This window comes from Phalacrocorax aristotelis, chromosome 7 (genome assembly GCF_949628215.1).
Source record: "Phalacrocorax aristotelis chromosome 7, bGulAri2.1, whole genome shotgun sequence".
NCBI lineage: Eukaryota > Metazoa > Chordata > Aves > Suliformes > Phalacrocoracidae > Phalacrocorax > Phalacrocorax aristotelis.
The window spans coordinates 31302115-31322347 of record NC_134282.1 but is presented as its reverse complement, the minus strand read 5'-3'; the positions used below and the strand labels follow the sequence as shown (position 1 = coordinate 31322347).

Below are 20233 nucleotides of genomic sequence, written 5' to 3'. Positions count from 1 at the left end.
TGGTATGGAATGAACCTGCCATTGGCCAGTCGGGGTCAGCCGCCCCCACCATGGCCCTGCCCCTCCCAGCCCCCCCCTGCCACGCCACGCGGCAGAGCGCGGGAAGCTGGAAAGGTAGCTGACCCCCACAGTGAGGAGAATTAACCCCTTCTCAGCCAAAACCAGCACAGTCTCTAACCAAACGGCCAAGTGCATCCAGTGCCGCCTTCTATGCCGCAACGTTTGTTCTGGAGATGGGGTATGATCAGCCTTTCCACAGGTGCTTTAGAATCATAGAACAGTTTGTGCTGCAAGGGACCTTTAAAGATCATCTAGTCCAACCCCCCTGCAATGAACACGGGCATCTTCAACTAGACCAGGTTGGTCAGAGCCCTGTACAGCCTGACCTTGAGTGTTTTCCAGGGATAGGGCATCTACCAACTCTCTCAGCAACCTGTTCCAGGGTTACAGCACCCTCATAGTAAAAAAAATCTCTTCCTTATACCTGCTCTGAATCTACCCTTTTTAGTTTAAAACCATTATCCCTTATCCTATCTCAACAGGCCCTACTTTAAACCCAAGAAGTAAGTGCTCTACAAATCAGGGAGCACAATGAGGGCCATGGGAGCTGTAGGCACAGTGTGTGTTTTTAAGGTTCAATTCAAGCTATATGGTCTGTGTTCACTTCATCAACCTTTTCCGTGCTGTTGTACCAGGAAATGCAGGAGGAGGACCTGGTGGAATAAGCAGACAATTAGGCACATCTTTGCTCCCAGTCCTTCAAATCTAGCCTTCAGGTGAGATGACATACCTGTTGTGTGTGTTACCAAGATCAGCTGCAGGCCCTTTCTGGACATGGAGCTAGAAATGGAGATGGAGGGGAGAAAAGTGTTTCTGAAGAGAGAGCTGAGGAGAAGACAGACAGACTCATATTGGGGTTTGTATTCGCAACCTGTTGTGTACCTGTCTCTGTTGTGTACCAGTCTCTGTTGTGTACCACTGCATTTGCTCCTTCTCGTTAATGACTTTGTCCAGCATAGCTGGAGACTTGTGGTGGTTTGTTGCCACCTGCTCTGCAAGAAGAGGGAGAATCAGCTCTCTCCCATGGCACCAATTACGACCCCAGGCATGGAACGCTGCCAGCTGTGGGTGGAGCTTCCTGAAGTCATACCAGAGGATCAAAAATAAACAAGCAGGCAACAGAGAGACACAAAGGCCTCAGAGAAAAGGGGAGAGCAAGAAGGAATGGACAGGGATGGAAATGCAAGTAATGCCACACACTTCCCCCCGTTTTACTGTGAGGGATGTCCCAACATGGGAAACGGTTGCCCAGGGAGTGTTGTAGAGTCTAAATGTTTGGAGGTGTCCAACACCCAACCAGACAAGGCCCTGAACTGCCTCCTGTACTTGGCCCTGCTTTGAGCTGGGCTTGGACTGCATCATCTTCACCTCAGGCGTTGTGTGGTATGCTGAGCCACTGCTGGAGCCCCTCAGCCAGGAGCAGCCACCAAGCACAAGGGAGCAGAGAGGGGACGGGGGCCTGTGCTCAGGAAAGCTGCAGAGGTTTTGCGGGCACAGGGCAGGAGCAGGGGGCACTGATGTCAGTCCCAGGGCTGGGAGCACAGGAAAGGAAGGAAGACCAGAGTGCATTAAGCAACTGACACAACAGCAAGGCTGTTAAGGTGTGAGCATGCTGAGGAAAGCTCTGAGGGAGCCAAAAGGTTGAGGTCCCACTGAGATTTGAACTCAGATCGCTGGATTCAGAGTCCAGAGTGCTCACCATTACACCATGAGACCTCCTGGATGCTTGCTTGCTTTCCCCGGTGGCCACCTCAGATGAGCCATACGCCTCTGGCAGAGCTGGTGGTGTCACCTCCCTGGCCGTGACCAAAGTCAGGCTTCCTCCAGGGCCACGGGGCCTTTCAGGGGAGCAGCAGAGCTCTTGGAGAAAGCCTGGCATGACCTCTCTTACAAGACTCAGGCTGGTAACCTGAGAGAATCTTACTTTCTCCTGATTCGACCTCGTTAGGAAGTTTCCAGAAGAACCGCTTCGGCATTCCGCCTCGCAGAGTACATTCATGGCCCAGCGATCGGTGGTTCAATGCTTGCACTTGGGGCCTTTGCTGCTGCCCCCCCTTCACCCCCATGTTGGACACCCTGTCGCTCTGCCTGCGTAGGTTATGGCCTCCCCTGTTCTTCACCTTGTAGCTCACACTAAGCAGCCTTTAACCAGAAATCCTTACCCTCGGTTGCAGCCCTAGCGAGTTTCCTGACCCTACCGAACAGGGGACCGGGAGAGAGGGCAGGGGATGAGATTCAACAGAGGGAAGAGCTGGCAGGAGGACCCAAAGCCGCTAGCTATGGGTTGCAAAAGCTGGACTGCCTTCCTCTGCTGGGACAATCCTGGCTGCCCTCCAGTCCGTGTCCTTTCTTCCAGGACACGCTGTCACCTTCTGTCCCAAAGTGGCCTCTCCCTCAGAGAGAACAAGTTTTTCTCTCCCAAGGCTGCTCCAGAGTCAGGTACGTTTCACTGTGAGCCTGAGGGAGCTTTCCCTCGTGCCCTGGCACCACCACACTCCCTGCCCAAGAAGGGTCCGGGCACGCAGCAGGGAAAAGCTGCACCGGTGCTGTCCTCCTTCTGCCAAGGTTTGAGTCTCTGTGTTGAGAGCAGGGCCCTTGCTCCCAGCACTCAGATGGGAGGACACACATGCGGTGACCCCTGCCAGATCTCAGACTTAGCCTGGGACACGGAGGACATAGCCTCCTGGTACCTTTGGCCTGCCTGAAGCATTGGGCTGGCATCTGGTACTTCTGAACCCACAGGTCAGGCCATGCTGTCATGCCCAAAGCTAACTCACTAGAAGCAGGCTGCATTCAGAGAGGCATGAGAAACGCCCAGTCACTGGAGTAGGGTTAAATCTCTAAAGAGTCACACTCTCTAAAGAGTCACTCTGTCAAGTGGCATTGTTGCTTCACTCATTCCTCTTGACCAAACAAGCCCCTTCTGCAATTGTTCAGCTGCAGGAAAAACAGCTCCGTGCTTGATTGATGGCGGTGGTTTTCCTTCAAGTCTGTGCACTTCTGGCTTTTCTCATGTCTCTTTGTCTTAAAAACCATCAGCCCATAACCCATTATAGCTCTGCATAGGATCCTGTAACTGCAGATCTACCACCTCGCCAACAGGCCGTCACTGCTGCTGCTGCTGCTGCTGCTCTTTTGTTTGAAAAGCTGATACTCTGGCCCTGGGTCATCCCTCGACTGTTGCTGTTCCCCACCCTGTTACAGCCCTTCTGCTGAAAGGGAAAAATCCAGCCTATTTCCAACTCGCAGTTGACTAAGTGCAAAAACTACTCCAATCAGTGGCCACCATAACTCTTCTTGGCTGTCTGTCCTTAATCCTGCGTCATGACTTCCTGCCCTTTCTGGTGGGGACCCAGAGGACTCTCTTTCTGTCACAGAACAACGCCCAGACACCCTGCCCCGACCTCCGAGATATTCCCCTGCAGAACCCAGACAGAATCCTTTTTGCAGATGGGTCCCATCTCTGTAACACCACGTGGGAAAGCAGCTGCAGGGGATGTTGTCTGCACTTCTGCCAGTGCTCTAGAAGCTTATTTGGTACCAACCACCCCTTTGTCATAGACAAGGAGGTCTTCTGGAAAAGGCTGCTCTCAACTGTCTTGAAAGGTCACGGCAACTGGGAGAGGTTCCTGAGGCGCTGAAGAACGTCATTGTCACTCCTATCTTCTAGAAGGGCATGAAGCAGCACTTGGGGAACCAGAGGCTCGTCAGCCTTCACCTGGAAGCTTGGAAAGGGAAGGAGCAACTCATCTGGGAAATCCTTTTCAGACATGTGAAGAACAAGAAGGTCACGGGGGTGTTTTTGTTTGTTTGTTTGTTTTCATTACACTCTATTCCTAGCTCATTTCTCTCTGACCATGCTCTCCTGTTTTGTAGGAGAAAAATCTCACTGGAATGAGGTGTAACGATATTCCTGGTAAGTAAGAAGTAAACCACCCTCATCACTCTTGCAGCTCATAGCCTGTGTGCCAAGGGAAACACAAGGAGCATCTCTCAACACCTCTACCTGAAGGGGACAAAGCCTCTCAAGTCTCTGATACCGAGGTTGCTTTAAGCAAAAAACGCAACATTCTTCACTATGCTGACAGTCAAAAACCAGCCTGGGTGGTGGGGTTTGCATTGCACTGTATTTACAGACTCCCACTGTGTCATCAGCAATGCTACAAGTAGGTGGAGTCAAGAAGAGGGGGATTGTGATTGCGCATGCTCTCTTCCCTACTGAAATGCTGACCCTAACCCCATCTTGCAGTCACACTGCCTATATCCAGACCTGAAAAATCCACCTGCTTCTGTCCTCTGAGAGGGAGTACTCAGGGCAGGCAGTGAAAAGTCACTGCTTCCTGAGCATACGTGCAAGATGCGCTGGGGTACACTGGCAGAAGGAATGAGGTCAGCGCTCAAGTGCTCTCAGTGGCGGGACTCAAGGCTGACCGTGAAGGTCAGGGAGCCTGGAGCAGGTAGTTGTGGCCGAGTGGTGAAGGCGATGGACTAGAAATCCATTGGGGTTTCCCCGCGCAGGTTCGAGTCCTGCCAACTACGGGGCTCAGTCCCCTTTTGGGCTCCCTGCAATTGGCCATGCTGCAGCTGTGGGACTCACCTGCAGAGACACAGTCTCTCCAGCTGCACAGGGCGCCCAGGGACACAGCAAAACCACCTTGCCTACAGCACTTGTTCTTGCCACCCCCTAGAAATGCCTGCATGGATGGGAAATCCTGCTTCCTTTTTACGTGGTAGGCAAGTTGGGGGAAGAGTGCTGAGAATGAACCATGAAAAGAGGTCCGCTGTTGTTGGTTCTTGAGCAGAACTTAGGAGCCTGATCTCACCATGCATCCCAATCAGCACAGCCCCACCAGCTGTCTCCAGTGCATCATCTTAAGGAAAAAGGAAACCCTGAGGGGGCAGATGCAGAGAGAGCCTGGAGGAAGAGAAGGAAAGACAAGCCCATTGCTGGTGTATGGTCCGTTCCACGCAGCCATGCCACTGAGGATTGGAGAAACATTGCAAGGGAAAAAGAAGCTCGCAGAGATTGTCAGAATGACCGAAGAAGGAAAGGGGTGACAGAGAGGACACCTGCAGCTGAGCCAGGGACCTCTTGACCTCCAGTGAAGTACTTTCCCCTGAGCAATAGCCCCTGCAGCAGGCAGGCTGGGACCACACGCCCCATGCACATATCTGCACCCACATCCCAGCCCTCTCCATCCCGCTTTTGCTTTTGTCTCCTCTGCCTGGTTGCTGCATGCTCAGGCCTGTGCATGGGACAGGAAACACAAGCCCGGAAATGCAGGCCTCAGCACTTCCACCTCATCCCTCACCATAAGAGGTTCCACCAGCTCAGGCCGCCCAGAGCCTTTCTGGGATGCCTTGCAGCATTTAGGACTGGCCACCATCCAGTCCAGCTGGGCCAGCCCTGCCCTGGGATGACTGGGAACCGCCTCCACACCAAGAAGTGCTGGGCAGGACAGGAATGGCACCCAGCATGGAGAGGAGGTGTTTCTCTGGCAAAGGGTTTCTCAGGAAAGGCAGGCAGGAGATGAGGATGCAGAGCCTGGAGCAGCGCAGGCTTTTATGTTGTGTCCCAGAGCCCCAGGGGTCCTGAAGGACACCTCACACCAGCTCTCAGTTGCTTTCTGTCCAGGGGACTCAGGCTAAAGCTGAGAGATGTCTCTGCGTCTCAGGATGCTGGGAGATCTCCAGGGCTGTGGCAAAGATCAATAGCAGGGAAGGACTGTTGTAGGCTGGACGGAAGCCCCTTGTGGGCAGGAGGGAGGGCCACGAGGACCCTGCTTACGCTCATCAGGGTCTGCCACAGCCTGTTTTTTTCTGACCTTGTGTCCAGGGAGTGAAGGCAGATTCATGGCGATGGACTAGAAATCCATTGGGGTTTCCTCGCGCAGGTTCGAATCCTGCCAACTATGGGGGCTCAGTCCCCTTTTGGGCTCCCTGCAGTTGACCACGCTGCAGCCATGGGAACCGCATCCACACTGTAGCGGGTTCCCAGGGAGACAACAAAACCCCCTTGCCCACCTCACTTGTCCTCACCTCGCACCAGAAATGCCTGCGTGGATGGGACATCCTGCTCCCATTGACAAGGTATGCTACAGACTGGGAAGGGAGGTCTCGGCACTGCTGACCTCCTCCAGGTCCCTGGATACTGGGAGATCTCCAGGGCTGTGGCAAAGATCAATAGCAGGGAAGGACTGTTGTAGGCTGGACGGAAGCCCCTTGTGGGCAGGAGGGAGGGCCACGAGGACCCTGCTTATGCTCATCAGGGTTCGCCACAGCCTGTTTTTTTCTGACCTCATGTCCAGGGAGTGAAGGCAGATTCATAATGACAAAAAACAGACCAGAGGGTCAGGCACATATCTTTCAAGTGAGATCTCCAGGGGATCTCCAATGCCACGTCCAGGAAGTGGAGACCCTGTTGGAAACAAGAGAGCAAATCAGTGCCTCGGAGGATGATCACAGAGATGCCTGTGGCCTTCCCCGAAAGAGAAGCACACCCAAAGTGACCAGTTTTGCTCAGCAAGGACACTCCAGAGGCCAGAGACCTGGATGGCCTGCTTTTGTGGAGAGGCTCAGGGCAGGGAACCAAAAGCTCTGGCCCTTTTTCCAGGGTCAGGGGTGGAGTGGACCATTCCACATATTTCAGGTTTCAAAGGGACAACGGATCAGTCTCCCAGAGCAGCTGGGACTCATCGTGATGTGGGAGAGTTGGGAAAAACCCTGAACGCCACGCAAACTTGAGTCACCCTGCTGTGAACTTCGGTGGACACAGTGCCCTGGCCTCAGGCGTGCCAGGGATACCAGAGCTCACAGCCTCATTCCTCAGAAAGTACTGCTTTCCCTTAGGCTGTTTCCTCACAGTTTAGCACCGTTCCTGAAACAACTGCTGCTTCTCTGCAGTCTCATGCTGCTGCTGCTGCTGCTGCTGCTGCTGCTGTCTTCCAAGGCATTGCCTTTTTGTGGCTGCTCAGGGGCCCATGAGACTCAGCGTACCCCAGAATAATGAAAGTTGGAAGGGACCGCTGGAAGTCCTCTGGTCTGAGCAGCTGGAGGGGAAGAAAAGGGTCAGGCCATGTTTGTGGCTTTGGGTAGTGAGGAATGAAAGAAACAAAACACTGCCTTTCCTCCCACAAACTGGAGAGCTGGGCAATCACCAGCCGTATGAAGTTTAACAAGGGCAAGGGCCGAAATTTACACCTGAGGCACGGGAACCCTGGATATACATACACACTGGGGAATGAGCGGCTGGAGCGCAGCTCCCCGGAGAGTGACCTGGGGGTTCTGGTCGACGGCAAGTTGCACATGAGCCAGCAGTGTGTCTTGGCAGCCAAGAGGTCCAACCGTGTCCTGGGGTGCCTCAAGCCCTGCATTGCAGCCGGTCGAGGGAGGTGATTGTCCTCTCGGCTCCTCCTCCAAGCAGACCAAACTTCCCAAGTACCTCAGCAGGCTCCTCACCTTGGCCTGTTGACTTCTGAACACTGCCACTGTCAGAGAGGTCACTGTCTCTTGGGGACCTCTTCCAGGGCTGCTCCACACCCCCGTCACTTCTTTTCCCACAAAGAGAGCTGGTATTAGCCTTGTTGCAACTTGTGAGTAATGTGGTTCTTAGGGATTAGTCAAGTCGTGTTGTACCCAAACTTTTGAGGGGTATAAGAACCTCGTGTGAAACTGCATTGAAAGTGCCCCTGATTTGGCTGGGACACCTCATGCACACAAGTATATATTTACTCTTGTCTGTCTATGCTTTGCATCCTAGCCTCTCTCCTCGGTCAGCACGGGCTGCTTGCAAATTTTGGTGACACGGGACTCTAGCCATTACCTGTTCCTGGGCTAAAGTCTGCCTTGAGCAGCTACTGGTTTTGGTGGATGATGATTGCTTTGGTGAGTCCCCAAGCCAGTTGGCCCAGAGTGGGTCATACCCCCATTCCCCACGGCAAATCCCTCAGCAGCAATCTGGTCACCTCCACATCACTGATCCCTTGGAGCGATTGCTGTCAGATTGCTGTCAGTAGTAGCAGGAGAATTTTTACCCCAGATAAGAAGTGACAGGCGTGCTGCCCACCACTTCTGGCAAAATAGGTTGGATATTAGGGAAAGGTTCTTCACCCCGAGGCTGGTGGAGCACTGGCACACATGATGAGAGATGGGTCTACCCTGTGATGCCGTGAAAAGCCGAAATCAGGACTCAATAGCCTGAACGACTATTTAGCTGGTATTCTTTATTGCATCGCTGATTGCACATGGGATCACTCCTCCTAATGTGCATGCCCACTAAGTCTCAAATGGAGACTGTTATAGAAGTGTTTTATGTTTGTTTGTAAATTTCATAACAACTCATCCTTTTCAAGGGCCAAAGTAAAATATTTCCCTGTTTCCACTTGGTGTCTAATCTTATTTCTTTTCCAGTTACCATATGTCTCAGCTGAATTTTGAATCTCCTCCTCCTCAGGGAAAGACGTGGAAGTGCAGAAGAGGAAATGCTGGCGACTGTGGCATCAGGGGACCATCCCCAGCCGTCACAGACCCTGATGGTTTGGCTCTCTCACAGCACCTGAGAAGAACAGGGGCTGAAGTTAGCCTGTCTAGGTGGTGCAGCATCTTAAGGAAAAGGGAAACCCTGAGGGGCACATGCAGAGAGAGCCTGGAGAAAGAGAAAGAAGGAGAGAAGGAGAAAAAGCCTATTGCTGGTGCATGGTCATTTTCCCGCAGGAATTCCACTGAGGTTGGCAGAAGCAGCACAAGCAAAGGAGAAGCTCAGAGAGGTTGTTGGCATGGATGAGGGAGGAAAGGGGCAATGGAGTTGTGGTGTGGGCTATTAGATGACACTTCTCAAATTTATCTGAGCGGGACGCCAAGCCTGCTGTGAGGACTGGGGTGGGGACACCCCTGCAGGGCAGATGGTGACCCAGCAGCACCTCCAGCCTCTTGGGGATGCATGGCGGTGTCAACCCTTGAGCAAAGACCACGACTCATATGGGCAATGGAGAGGGCAGCTGGAGCTGAGCCAGGGACCTCTTGATCTGCAGTCAAATTCTCTGCCCTGTATCAGGCAGGCTGCAGCCATGCTCCCCACACTCATATCCGCACCCACATCCAAGTCCTCTTCATCCAGGTTTTGCTTTTCCCTCCTCTGCGTGACTGTTGCAAACTCTGGCCCATGGATGGGACAGGGAACCAGCAGACAGAGCACATGCATGGAGGCTTCAGCACTGCCTCCTCATCCCTTGCCCTCACCAACAGGATCTACTGGCTCAGAGCCCTCCTGGAACATCTCACAGGATCTAAGGCTGGTGACCGCCCAGTCCAGCTGGTCCAGCTCTGCCCTGGGGGTGGGCTTGGGAGCCACCTACTCCCCCAGCAGTTTTTGGCAGGACAGGAATGGCACCAGGCACAGAGAGAAGGGGTTTCTGTGGCTCTCTGGCAGGCTGCATCCTGCCGGGAGCAGCTCTCAGCTGTCAGGGAGCAGCAAGGGCAGCACTGTGCCAGAAAGGATAACCAGGAAATGTGGGGAGCACAGCACAGCATGGGCAGGGCAAGGGCCTACCTGCCAGCGTGAAAGGCAAGGCCCTAACTGCTGTGCAACTTGCTTAGAGGAACAAACACTGCCCAAGACTAAGAGCTTTTACCTCAGGCTGACCTGAAGACCTACCTTAAACCAGCTCTCACTGGCAGAGAACACCCCATATGGATGATAAAACAATAGGAGATTGGTCTTTAATTGGTCGACACAAATGTATTGTAAACCTATATAAACCCTGCTTTTCTCTATATCAGGGTTCTCCACGCACTGGGCTGGGGCACTGCTCCGTGCACAGCTAAAATAGGAGAATTTTTATTTCCCTTGGTAATTCTATGCTAAGCATCCTTGTCTCCCTCCTTGGTTGGCAAAGAACTGACTTTTATGCTTGGCACAGTCCTGCAGCCCCGTGGGAGCTGGATTTCTGGGCAGGGTTGTGGTCCTCATGACCTCACTGGAAAGCAGCTCTTCTCTGCCCTGCAAAGCAACAAGGCTGCCCCCTCGCTCGGGGTTTCCTTCAGCACCTGCAGAGTCAGTTCAAGTGGTCAAAGAGAAAGTCCCCATCCAGGTTTATGGGCAGGAGACGTGGGGAGAAGGGAAAAACAAGGCCCTTGCACTACCCGTCAGAGGCCCACTGCCAGTGAAGTTTACAAGGAGACAATTTTCCTGCCTGGCCATGGGCACAGGTAAGAGAAAGGGAAGGAGGCATGAGCGCAAGCGCAGGTGCTGGCAGTGCCCGTAAGCATCGGGCTTACGGGCTGTGGGAGGTCCCAGCTGAGGTCCTGGGGGGAGCAGAGTGGCGCAGCGGAAGCGTGCTGGGCCCATAACCCAGAGGTCGATGGATCGAAACCATCCTCTGCTAGTCAATGCTTGCTTGCTTTTTTTCTTCCCTCGGCATCAGCCACTGCCTCTCCCTTGCATCTTTCGCCAAGTTTTAACCCGCACTGCTGCGCTCCTGCTCTCTGGGCACCCATGGCCATGGCTCTCACGCTCCCTCAGCCCCTTCTCTCTGCCACCGCCACCTTCTTTCCCCTTTGCTTTCCTAGCAGCCACCACTCCCAAAGTGACCCTCAGCAAGGCAGACGGGTGGCTGTGGAGCAGCAGGCAGAGCACAAGCCCACAGCTCTCCCCACAAGGCAGCGGGTGTCCTGGGGACAAAGCTGTTTCTCCCTTCCCATCAGGCAGCTCAGTCCCCAGCTTCCCAGCCACAAGCAGGGACTTCCAGGGCTCTGCAGCTAGGGGGGAGCACAAGCCCAGTACTAGTTTGGGAGCCACCAGTGTGATTGACTTTACCACCTGGGGGCTTCCTCCATCCTAGCCTGTTTGCTGCTGTGCCCACTTGTAGGTGCAGCCGGGAGCAGGGCTGGGCAGGGATTCCCAATGGGCACTGTATTGGCTATATGTGGCTAGGTGTTGGCGGTGCAGGGGAGAGGGCGTGCTGCAGGGTGGCCTCTGTGAGACGAGCCGAGGGGCTGCCCCACACCACACACAGCTGGTTCCAGCTCCCTCCGCAACACTCAACCACCTGCGAAGCTTGTGTCATAACAGGGCACCCATGCTGGAGCTGACTAATATTCCCAAAGGACCTGCAACCTGTGGAGAAGCCACGCCACTGAGGACTTTTCCTGAGAGTCCTGAAGTCTGTGGAAGAGCCCACGCTGAAACAGATTTTCCTGTTTAGGACTGCAGCACATGGAAAACATGTGCTGGAGTAGTCTGCAGTGAAGGACTGTAGCTGAGCCCGGAAAATCATAGAATCATGGAATCATAGTATGCCCTGAGCTGGAAGGGACCCACGAGGATCACCATGTCCAACTCCTTTCCCTGCACAGGACAATCCCATATTCACACCATGTCTCCGAGGGTGTTGTCCAAGTGCTTCCTGAATATCATCAGGCTTGGCACCGTGTCTACCTCCCTGGGGAGCCTGTTCCAGTGCTCCACCACCCTCTGGGTGAAGAACCTTTTCCTAATATCCAACCTAAACCTCCCCGGGCACATCTTCCTGCCATTCCCTCGGATCCTATCTTTTGTCACCAGAGAGAAGAGAACAGCGCCTTTTCCTCCTCCTCCTCCTCTTGTGGGAAAGCTGTAGACAACGATGAGGTTTCCCCTCTGTCTCCTCTTCTCCAGGCTGAACAAACCAAGGGACTTCAGCTGCTCCTCGTACGGTTTCTCCTCTAAACCCTTCACCAACTTTGTGGCCCTCCTCGGGACACTCTCTAGTAGCTTTATATCGTTACTATACTGTGGCACCCAAAACTGCACACAGTACTTGCGGTGAGGCCGCACCAGCGCAGAGCAGAGCGGGACAATCACCTCCCTTGACCAGCTGCAATGCAGGGCTTGAGGCACCCCAGGACACGGTTGGACCTCTTGGCTGCCAAGGCACACTGCTGGCTCATGTGCAACTTGCCGTCGACCAGAACCCCCAGGTCACTCTCCGGGGAGCTGCGCTCCAGCCGCTCATTCCCCAGTGTGTATGTATATCCAGGGTTCCCGTGCCTCAGGTGTAAATTTCGGCCCTTGCCCTTGTTAAACTTCATACGGCTGGTGATTGCCCAGCTCTCCAGTTTGTGGGAGGAAAGGCAGTGTTTTGTTTCTTTCATTCCTCACTACCCAAAGCCACAAACATGGCCTGACCCTTTTCTTCCCCTCCAGCTGCTCAGACCAGAGGACTTCCAGCGGTCCCTTCCAACTTTCATTATTCTGGGGTACGCTGAGTCTCATGGGCCCCTGAGCAGCCACAAAAAGGCAATGCCTTGGAAGACAGCAGCAGCAGCAGCAGCAGCAGCAGCAGCATGAGACTGCAGAGAAGCAGCAGTTGTTTCAGGAACGGTGCTAAACTGTGAGGAAACAGCCTAAGGGAAAGCAGTACTTTCTGAGGAATGAGGCTGTGAGCTCTGGTATCCCTGGCACGCCTGAGGCCAGGGCACTGTGTCCACCGAAGTTCACAGCAGGGTGACTCAAGTTTGCGTGGCGTTCAGGGTTTTTCCCAACTCTCCCACATCACGATGAGTCCCAGCTGCTCTGGGAGACTGATCCGTTGTCCCTTTGAAACCTGAAATATGTGGAATGGTCCACTCCACCCCTGACCCTGGAAAAAGGGCCAGAGCTTTTGGTTCCCTGCCCTGAGCCTCTCCACAAAAGCAGGCCATCCAGGTCTCTGGCCTCTGGAGTGTCCTTGCTGAGCAAAACTGGTCACTTTGGGTGTGCTTCTCTTTCGGGGAAGGCCACAGGCATCTCTGTGATCATCCTCCGAGGCACTGATTTGCTCTCTTGTTTCCAACAGGGTCTCCACTTCCTGGACGTGGCATTGGAGATCCCCTGGAGATCTCACTTGAAAGATATGTGCCTGACCCTCTGGTCTGTTTTTTGTCATTATGAATCTGCCTTCACTCCCTGGACATGAGGTCAGAAAAAAACAGGCTGTGGCGAACCCTGATGAGCATAAGCAGGGTCCTCGTGGCCCTCCCTCCTGCCCACAAGGGGCTTCCGTCCAGCCTACAACAGTCCTTCCCTGCTATTGATCTTTGCCACAGCCCTGGAGATCTCCCAGTATCCAGGGACCTGGAGGAGGTCAGCAGTGCCGAGACCTCCCTTCCCAGTCTGTAGCATACCTTGTCAATGGGAGCAGGATGTCCCATCCACGCAGGCATTTCTGGTGCGAGGTGAGGACAAGTGAGGTGGGCAAGGGGGTTTTGTTGTCTCCCTGGGAACCCGCTACAGTGTGGATGCGGTTCCCATGGCTGCAGCGTGGTCAACTGCAGGGAGCCCAAAAGGGGACTGAGCCCCCATAGTTGGCAGGATTCGAACCTGCGCGGGGAAACCCCAATGGATTTCTAGTCCATCGCCATGAATCTGCCTTCACTCCCTGGACACAAGGTCAGAAAAAAACAGGCTGTGGCAGACCCTGATGAGCGTAAGCAGGGTCCTCGTGGCCCTCCCTCCTGCCCACAAGGGGCTTCCATCCAGCCTACAACAGTCCTTCCCTGCTATTGATCTTTGCCACAGCCCTGGAGATCTCCCAGCATCCTGAGACGCAGAGACATCTCTCAGCTTTAGCCTGAGTCCCCTGGACAGAAAGCAACTGAGAGCTGGTGTGAGGTGTCCTTCAGGACCCCTGGGGCTCTGGGACACAACATAAAAGCCTGCGCTGCTCCAGGCTCTGCATCCTCATCTCCTGCCTGCCTTTCCTGAGAAACCCTTTGCCAGAGAAACACCTCCTCTCCATGCTGGGTGCCATTCCTGTCCTGCCCAGCACTTCTTGGTGTGGAGGCGGTTCCCAGTCATCCCAGGGCAGGGCTGGCCCAGCTGGACTGGATGGTGGCCAGTCCTAAATGCTGCAAGGCATCCCAGAAAGGCTCTGGGCGGCCTGAGCTGGTGGAACCTCTTATGGTGAGGGATGAGGTGGAAGTGCTGAGGCCTGCATTTCCGGGCTTGTGTTTCCTGTCCCATGCACAGGCCTGAGCATGCAGCAACCAGGCAGAGGAGACAAAAGCAAAAGCGGGATGGAGAGGGCTGGGATGTGGGTGCAGATATGTGCATGGGGCGTGTGGTCCCAGCCTGCCTGCTGCAGGGGCTATTGCTCAGGGGAAAGTACTTCACTGGAGGTCAAGAGGTCCCTGGCTCAGCTGCAGGTGTCCTCTCTGTCACCCCTTTCCTTCTTCGGTCATTCTGACAATCTCTGCGAGCTTCTTTTTCCCTTGCAATGTTTCTCCAATCCTCAGTGGCATGGCTGCGTGGAACGGACCATACACCAGCAATGGGCTTGTCTTTCCTTCTCTTCCTCCAGGCTCTCTCTGCATCTGCCCCCTCAGGGTTTCCTTTTTCCTTAAGATGATGCACTGGAGACAGCTGGTGGGGCTGTGCTGATTGGGATGCATGGTGAGATCAGGCTCCTAAGTTCTGCTCAAGAACCAACAACAGCGGACCTCTTTTCATGGTTCATTCTCAGCACTCTTCCCCCAACTTGCCTACCACGTAAAAAGGAAGCAGGATTTCCCATCCATGCAGGCATTTCTAGGGGGTGGCAAGAACAAGTGCTGTAGGCAAGGTGGTTTTGCTGTGTCCCTGGGCGCCCTGTGCAGCTGGAGAGACTGTGTCTCTGCAGGTGAGTCCCACAGCTGCAGCATGGCCAATTGCAGGGAGCCCAAAAGGGGACTGAGCCCCGTAGTTGGCAGGACTCGAACCTGCGCGGGGAAACCCCAATGGATTTCTAGTCCATCGCCTTCACCACTCGGCCACAACTACCTGCTCCAGGCTCCCTGACCTTCACGGTCAGCCTTGAGTCCCGCCACTGAGAGCACTTGAGCGCTGACCTCATTCCTTCTGCCAGTGTACCCCAGCGCATCTTGCACGTATGCTCAGGAAGCAGTGACTTTTCACTGCCTGCCCTGAGTACTCCCTCTCAGAGGACAGAAGCAGGTGGATTTTTCAGGTCTGGATATAGGCAGTGTGACTGCAAGATGGGGTTAGGGTCAGCATTTCAGTAGGGAAGAGAGCATGCGCAATCACAATCCCCCTCTTCTTGACTCCACCTACTTGTAGCATTGCTGATGACACAGTGGGAGTCTGTAAATACAGTGCAATGCAAACCCCACCACCCAGGCTGGTTTTTGACTGTCAGCATAGTGAAGAATGTTGCGTTTTTTGCTTAAAGCAACCTCGGTATCAGAGACTTGAGAGGCTTTGTCCCCTTCAGGTAGAGGTGTTGAGAGATGCTCCTTGTGTTTCCCTTGGCACACAGGCTATGAGCTGCAAGAGTGATGAGGGTGGTTTACTTCTTACTTACCAGGAATATCGTTACACCTCATTCCAGTGAGATTTTTCTCCTACAAAACAGGAGAGCATGGTCAGAGAGAAATGAGCTAGGAATAGAGTGTAATGAAAACAAACAAACAAACAAAAACACCCCCGTGACCTTCTTGTTCTTCACATGTCTGAAAAGGATTTCCCAGATGAGTTGCTCCTTCCCTTTCCAAGCTTCCAGGTGAAGGCTGACGAGCCTCTGGTTCCCCAAGTGCTGCTTCATGCCCTTCTAGAAGATAGGAGTGACAATGACGTTCTTCAGCGCCTCAGGAACCTCTCCCAGTTGCCGTGACCTTTCAAGACAGTTGAGAGCAGCCTTTTCCAGAAGACCTCCTTGTCTATGACAAAGGGGTGGTTGGTACCAAATAAGCTTCTAGAGCACTGGCAGAAGTGCAGACAACATCCCCTGCAGCTGCTTTCCCACGTGGTGTTACAGAGATGGGACCCATCTGCAAAAAGGATTCTGTCTGGGTTCTGCAGGGGAATATCTCGGAGGTCGGGGCAGGGTGTCTGGGCGTTGTTCTGTGACAGAAAGAGAGTCCTCTGGGTCCCCACCAGAAAGGGCAGGAAGTCATGACGCAGGATTAAGGACAGACAGCCAAGAAGAGTTATGGTGGCCACTGATTGGAGTAGTTTTTGCACTTAGTCAACTGCGAGTTGGAAATAGGCTGGATTTTTCCCTTTCAGCAGAAGGGCTGTAACAGGGTGGGGAACAGCAACAGTCGAGGGATGACCCAGGGCCAGAGTATCAGCTTTTCAAACAAAAGAGCAGCAGCAGCAGCAGCAGCAGTGACGGCCTGTTGGCGAGGTGGTAGATCTGCAGTTACAGGATCCTATGCAGAGCTATAATGGGTTATGGGCTGATGGTTTTTAAGACAAAGAGACATGAGAAAAGCCAGAAGTGCACAGACTTGAAGGAAAACCACCGCCATCAATCAAGCACGGAGCTGTTTTTCCTGCAGCTGAACAATTGCAGAAGGGGCTTGTTTGGTCAAGAGGAATGAGTGAAGCAACAATGCCACTTGACAGAGTGACTCTTTAGAGAGTGTGACTCTTTAGAGATTTAACCCTACTCCAGTGACTGGGCGTTTCTCATGCCTCTCTGAATGCAGCCTGCTTCTAGTGAGTTAGCTTTGGGCATGACAGCATGGCCTGACCTGTGGGTTCAGAAGTACCAGATGCCAGCCCAATGCTTCAGGCAGGCCAAAGGTACCAGGAGGCTATGTCCTCCGTGTCCCAGGCTAAGTCTGAGGTCTGGCAGGGGTCACCGCATGTGTGTCCTCCCATCTGAGTGCTGGGAGCAAGGGCCCTGCTCTCAACACAGAGACTCAAACCTTGGCAGAAGGAGGACAGCACCGGTGCAGCTTTTCCCTGCTGCGTGCCCGGACCCTTCTTGGGCAGGGAGTGTGGTGGTGCCAGGGCACGAGGGAAAGCTCCCTCAGGCTCACAGTGAAACGTACCTGACTCTGGAGCAGCCTTGGGAGAGAAAAACTTGTTCTCTCTGAGGGAGAGGCCACTTTGGGACAGAAGGTGACAGCGTGTCCTGGAAGAAAGGACACGGACTGGAGGGCAGCCAGGATTGTCCCAGCAGAGGAAGGCAGTCCAGCTTTTGCAACCCATAGCTAGCGGCTTTGGGTCCTCCTGCCAGCTCTTCCCTCTGTTGAATCTCATCCCCTGCCCTCTCTCCCGGTCCCCTGTTCGGTAGGGTCAGGAAACTCGCTAGGGCTGCAACCGAGGGTAAGGATTTCTGGTTAAAGGCTGCTTAGTGTGAGCTACAAGGTGAAGAACAGGGGAGGCCATAACCTACGCAGGCAGAGCGACAGGGTGTCCAACATGGGGGTGAAGGGGGGGCAGCAGCAAAGGCCCCAAGTGCAAGCATTGAACCACCGATCGCTGGGCCATGAATGTACTCTGCGAGGCGGAATGCCGAAGCGGTTCTTCTGGAAACTTCCTAACGAGGTCGAATCAGGAGAAAGTAAGATTCTCTCAGGTTACCAGCCTGAGTCTTGTAAGAGAGGTCATGCCAGGCTTTCTCCAAGAGCTCTGCTGCTCCCCTGAAAGGCCCCGTGGCCCTGGAGGAAGCCTGACTTTGGTCACGGCCAGGGAGGTGACACCACCAGCTCTGCCAGAGGCGTATGGCTCATCTGAGGTGGCCACCGGGGAAAGCAAGCAAGCATCCAGGAGGTCTCATGGTGTAATGGTGAGCACTCTGGACTCTGAATCCAGCGATCTGAGTTCAAATCTCAGTGGGACCTCAACCTTTTGGCTCCCTCAGAGCTTTCCTCAGCATGCTCACACCTTAACAGCCTTGCTGTTGTGTCAGTTGCTTAATGCACTCTGGTCTTCCTTCCTTTCCTGTGCTCCCAGCCCTGGGACTGACATCAGTGCCCCCTGCTCCTGCCCTGTGCCCGCAAAACCTCTGCAGCTTTCCTGAGCACAGGCCCCCGTCCCCTCTCTGCTCCCTTGTGCTTGGTGGCTGCTCCTGGCTGAGGGGCTCCAGCAGTGGCTCAGCATACCACACAACGCCTGAGGTGAAGATGATGCAGTCCAAGCCCAGCTCAAAGCAGGGCCAAGTACAGGAGGCAGTTCAGGGCCTTGTCTGGTTGGGTGTTGGACACCTCCAAACATTTAGACTCTACAACACTCCCTGGGCAACCGTTTCCCATGTTGGGACATCCCTCACAGTAAAACGGGGGGAAGTGTGTGGCATTACTTGCATTTCCATCCCTGTCCATTCCTTCTTGCTCTCCCCTTTTCTCTGAGGCCTTTGTGTCTCTCTGTTGCCTGCTTGTTTATTTTTGATCCTCTGGTATGACTTCAGGAAGCTCCACCCACAGCTGGCAGCGTTCCATGCCTGGGGTCGTAATTGGTGCCATGGGAGAGAGCTGATTCTCCCTCTTCTTGCAGAGCAGGTGGCAACAAACCACCACAAGTCTCCAGCTATGCTGGACAAAGTCATTAACGAGAAGGAGCAAATGCAGTGGTACACAACAGAGACTGGTACACAACAGAGACAGGTACACAACAGGTTGCGAATACAAACCCCAATATGAGTCTGTCTGTCTTCTCCTCAGCTCTCTCTTCAGAAACACTTTTCTCCCCTCCATCTCCATTTCTAGCTCCATGTCCAGAAAGGGCCTGCAGCTGATCTTGGTAACACACACAACAGGTATGTCATCTCACCTGAAGGCTAGATTTGAAGGACTGGGAGCAAAGATGTGCCTAATTGTCTGCTTATTCCACCAGGTCCTCCTCCTGCATTTCCTGGTACAACAGCACGGAAAAGGTTGATGAAGTGAACACAGACCATATAGCTTGAATTGAACCTTAAAAACACACACTGTGCCTACAGCTCCCATGGCCCTCATTGTGCTCCCTGATTTGTAGAGCACTTACTTCTTGGGTTTAAAGTAGGGCCTGTTGAGATAGGATAAGGGATAATGGTTTTAAACTAAAAAGGGTAGATTCAGAGCAGGTATAAGGAAGAGATTTTTTTTACTATGAGGGTGCTGTAACCCTGGAACAGGTTGCTGAGAGAGTTGGTAGATGCCCTATCCCTGGAAAACACTCAAGGTCAGGCTGTACAGGGCTCTGACCAACCTGGTCTAGTTGAAGATGCCCGTGTTCATTGCAGGGGGGTTGGACTAGATGATCTTTAAAGGTCCCTTGCAGCACAAACTGTTCTATGATTCTAAAGCACCTGTGGAAAGGCTGATCATACCCCATCTCCAGAACAAACGTTGCGGCATAGAAGGCGGCACTGGATGCACTTGGCCGTTTGGTTAGAGACCCTCTGCTAAAGGCGGGAACTGTGGTGGGCAGACCTCCCTGAAGCTGAGCTCCATTCTTCCCCTTTGGCTTGAAAGAAGCCCCCTCTTCCCAGCTCTCCCCAGCCACCGCCATCAAAAGGGAGAGAGGTGGCAGCCCTTCAACGGTTCTACTGCAGGGCCAAGCTGAGGCAGGCCCACGCATCAGCCGGAGTAGCCACCGTGAGAGCAGTTCAGCCCACAGGGAGAGAGATGGAGCGGACTCAGGCTCACCTCGTTCCTGGAGGAAAGGGAGGCAAGAGAGGAGGATGCAGAGCCTGGAGCAGCACAGGCTTTTATGCTGTGTCCCAGAGCCCCAAGGGGCCACAAACATTCCTTGCTCATGAAGCATCTGAACACCTAGTAGTTGCCGCTTGCTGAGGCCTCGCTGGTGATTAAGCCCTTGCCTCTTTCACCTGAAATGTTTTGCTCCCACTTCATCCCACCTAGAATCAGGGAATGAATCCTAGAATGGGTTTGGTTTCAAGGGGGCCTTAAAGATAATCTACTTTGAAACCTCCTGCCATGGGCAGGGATACCTTCCTCTAGATCGGGTTGCTCAAAGCCCCATCAAACCTGGTATTGAACACTTTCAGGAGGGGCATCCACAACTTCTCTGGACGACCTCTTCCAGTGTCTCGCCACCCTCACAGGAAAGAATTTCTTCCTAATATCTAATCTAAATCTACCTTCTGAAAGACTAAAACCGTTACCACTCGTCTAATCGCTACACTCCCTGATAAAGCCTCCCTCCCCTTCTTTCCTGTAGGACCCCTTTAAGTACTGGAAGGCTGCTATAAGTTCTCCCCAGAGCCTTCCCTTCTCTAGGATAAACAACCACAACTCTATCAGCCTGTCCTCATAGGGGAGGTGCTCCAGCCCACTGATCTTCTTTGCAGCCCTCCTCTGGACCAGGTCCATGGTTTCCTTATGCTGGCAGCCCTAGAGCTGAACAGAGTATGCCAGGCGGAGTCTCACAAGAGTGGAGTAGAGGGGGAGAATCACCTAGCTTGACCTGCTAGCCAGGCTTATTTTG

General features: G+C 53.6%; 5 non-coding genes across 5 annotated transcripts; 3 read left to right on the top strand and 2 right to left on the bottom strand.

Moving 5' to 3' along the window:
* Positions 1–1704: 1704 nt before the first annotated feature.
* TRNAQ-CUG (transfer RNA glutamine (anticodon CUG)) lies at positions 1705–1776 on the bottom strand. Its single transcript has one exon. It is a non-coding gene; the product is annotated as a tRNA-Gln (tRNA).
* A 2741-nt stretch (positions 1777–4517) lies between these two features.
* On the top strand, positions 4518–4599 carry TRNAS-AGA (transfer RNA serine (anticodon AGA)). The gene has a single exon. It is a non-coding gene; the product is annotated as a tRNA-Ser (tRNA).
* Positions 4600–10370: 5771 nt separating this feature from the next.
* On the top strand, positions 10371–10442 carry TRNAM-CAU (transfer RNA methionine (anticodon CAU)). The gene has a single exon. It is a non-coding gene; the product is annotated as a tRNA-Met (tRNA).
* A 4309-nt stretch (positions 10443–14751) lies between these two features.
* TRNAS-AGA (transfer RNA serine (anticodon AGA)) lies at positions 14752–14833 on the bottom strand. The gene has a single exon. It is a non-coding gene; the product is annotated as a tRNA-Ser (tRNA).
* A 2741-nt stretch (positions 14834–17574) lies between these two features.
* Positions 17575–17646, top strand: TRNAQ-CUG (transfer RNA glutamine (anticodon CUG)). Its single transcript has one exon. It is a non-coding gene; the product is annotated as a tRNA-Gln (tRNA).
* The last annotated feature ends 2587 nt before the right edge of the window (positions 17647–20233 follow it).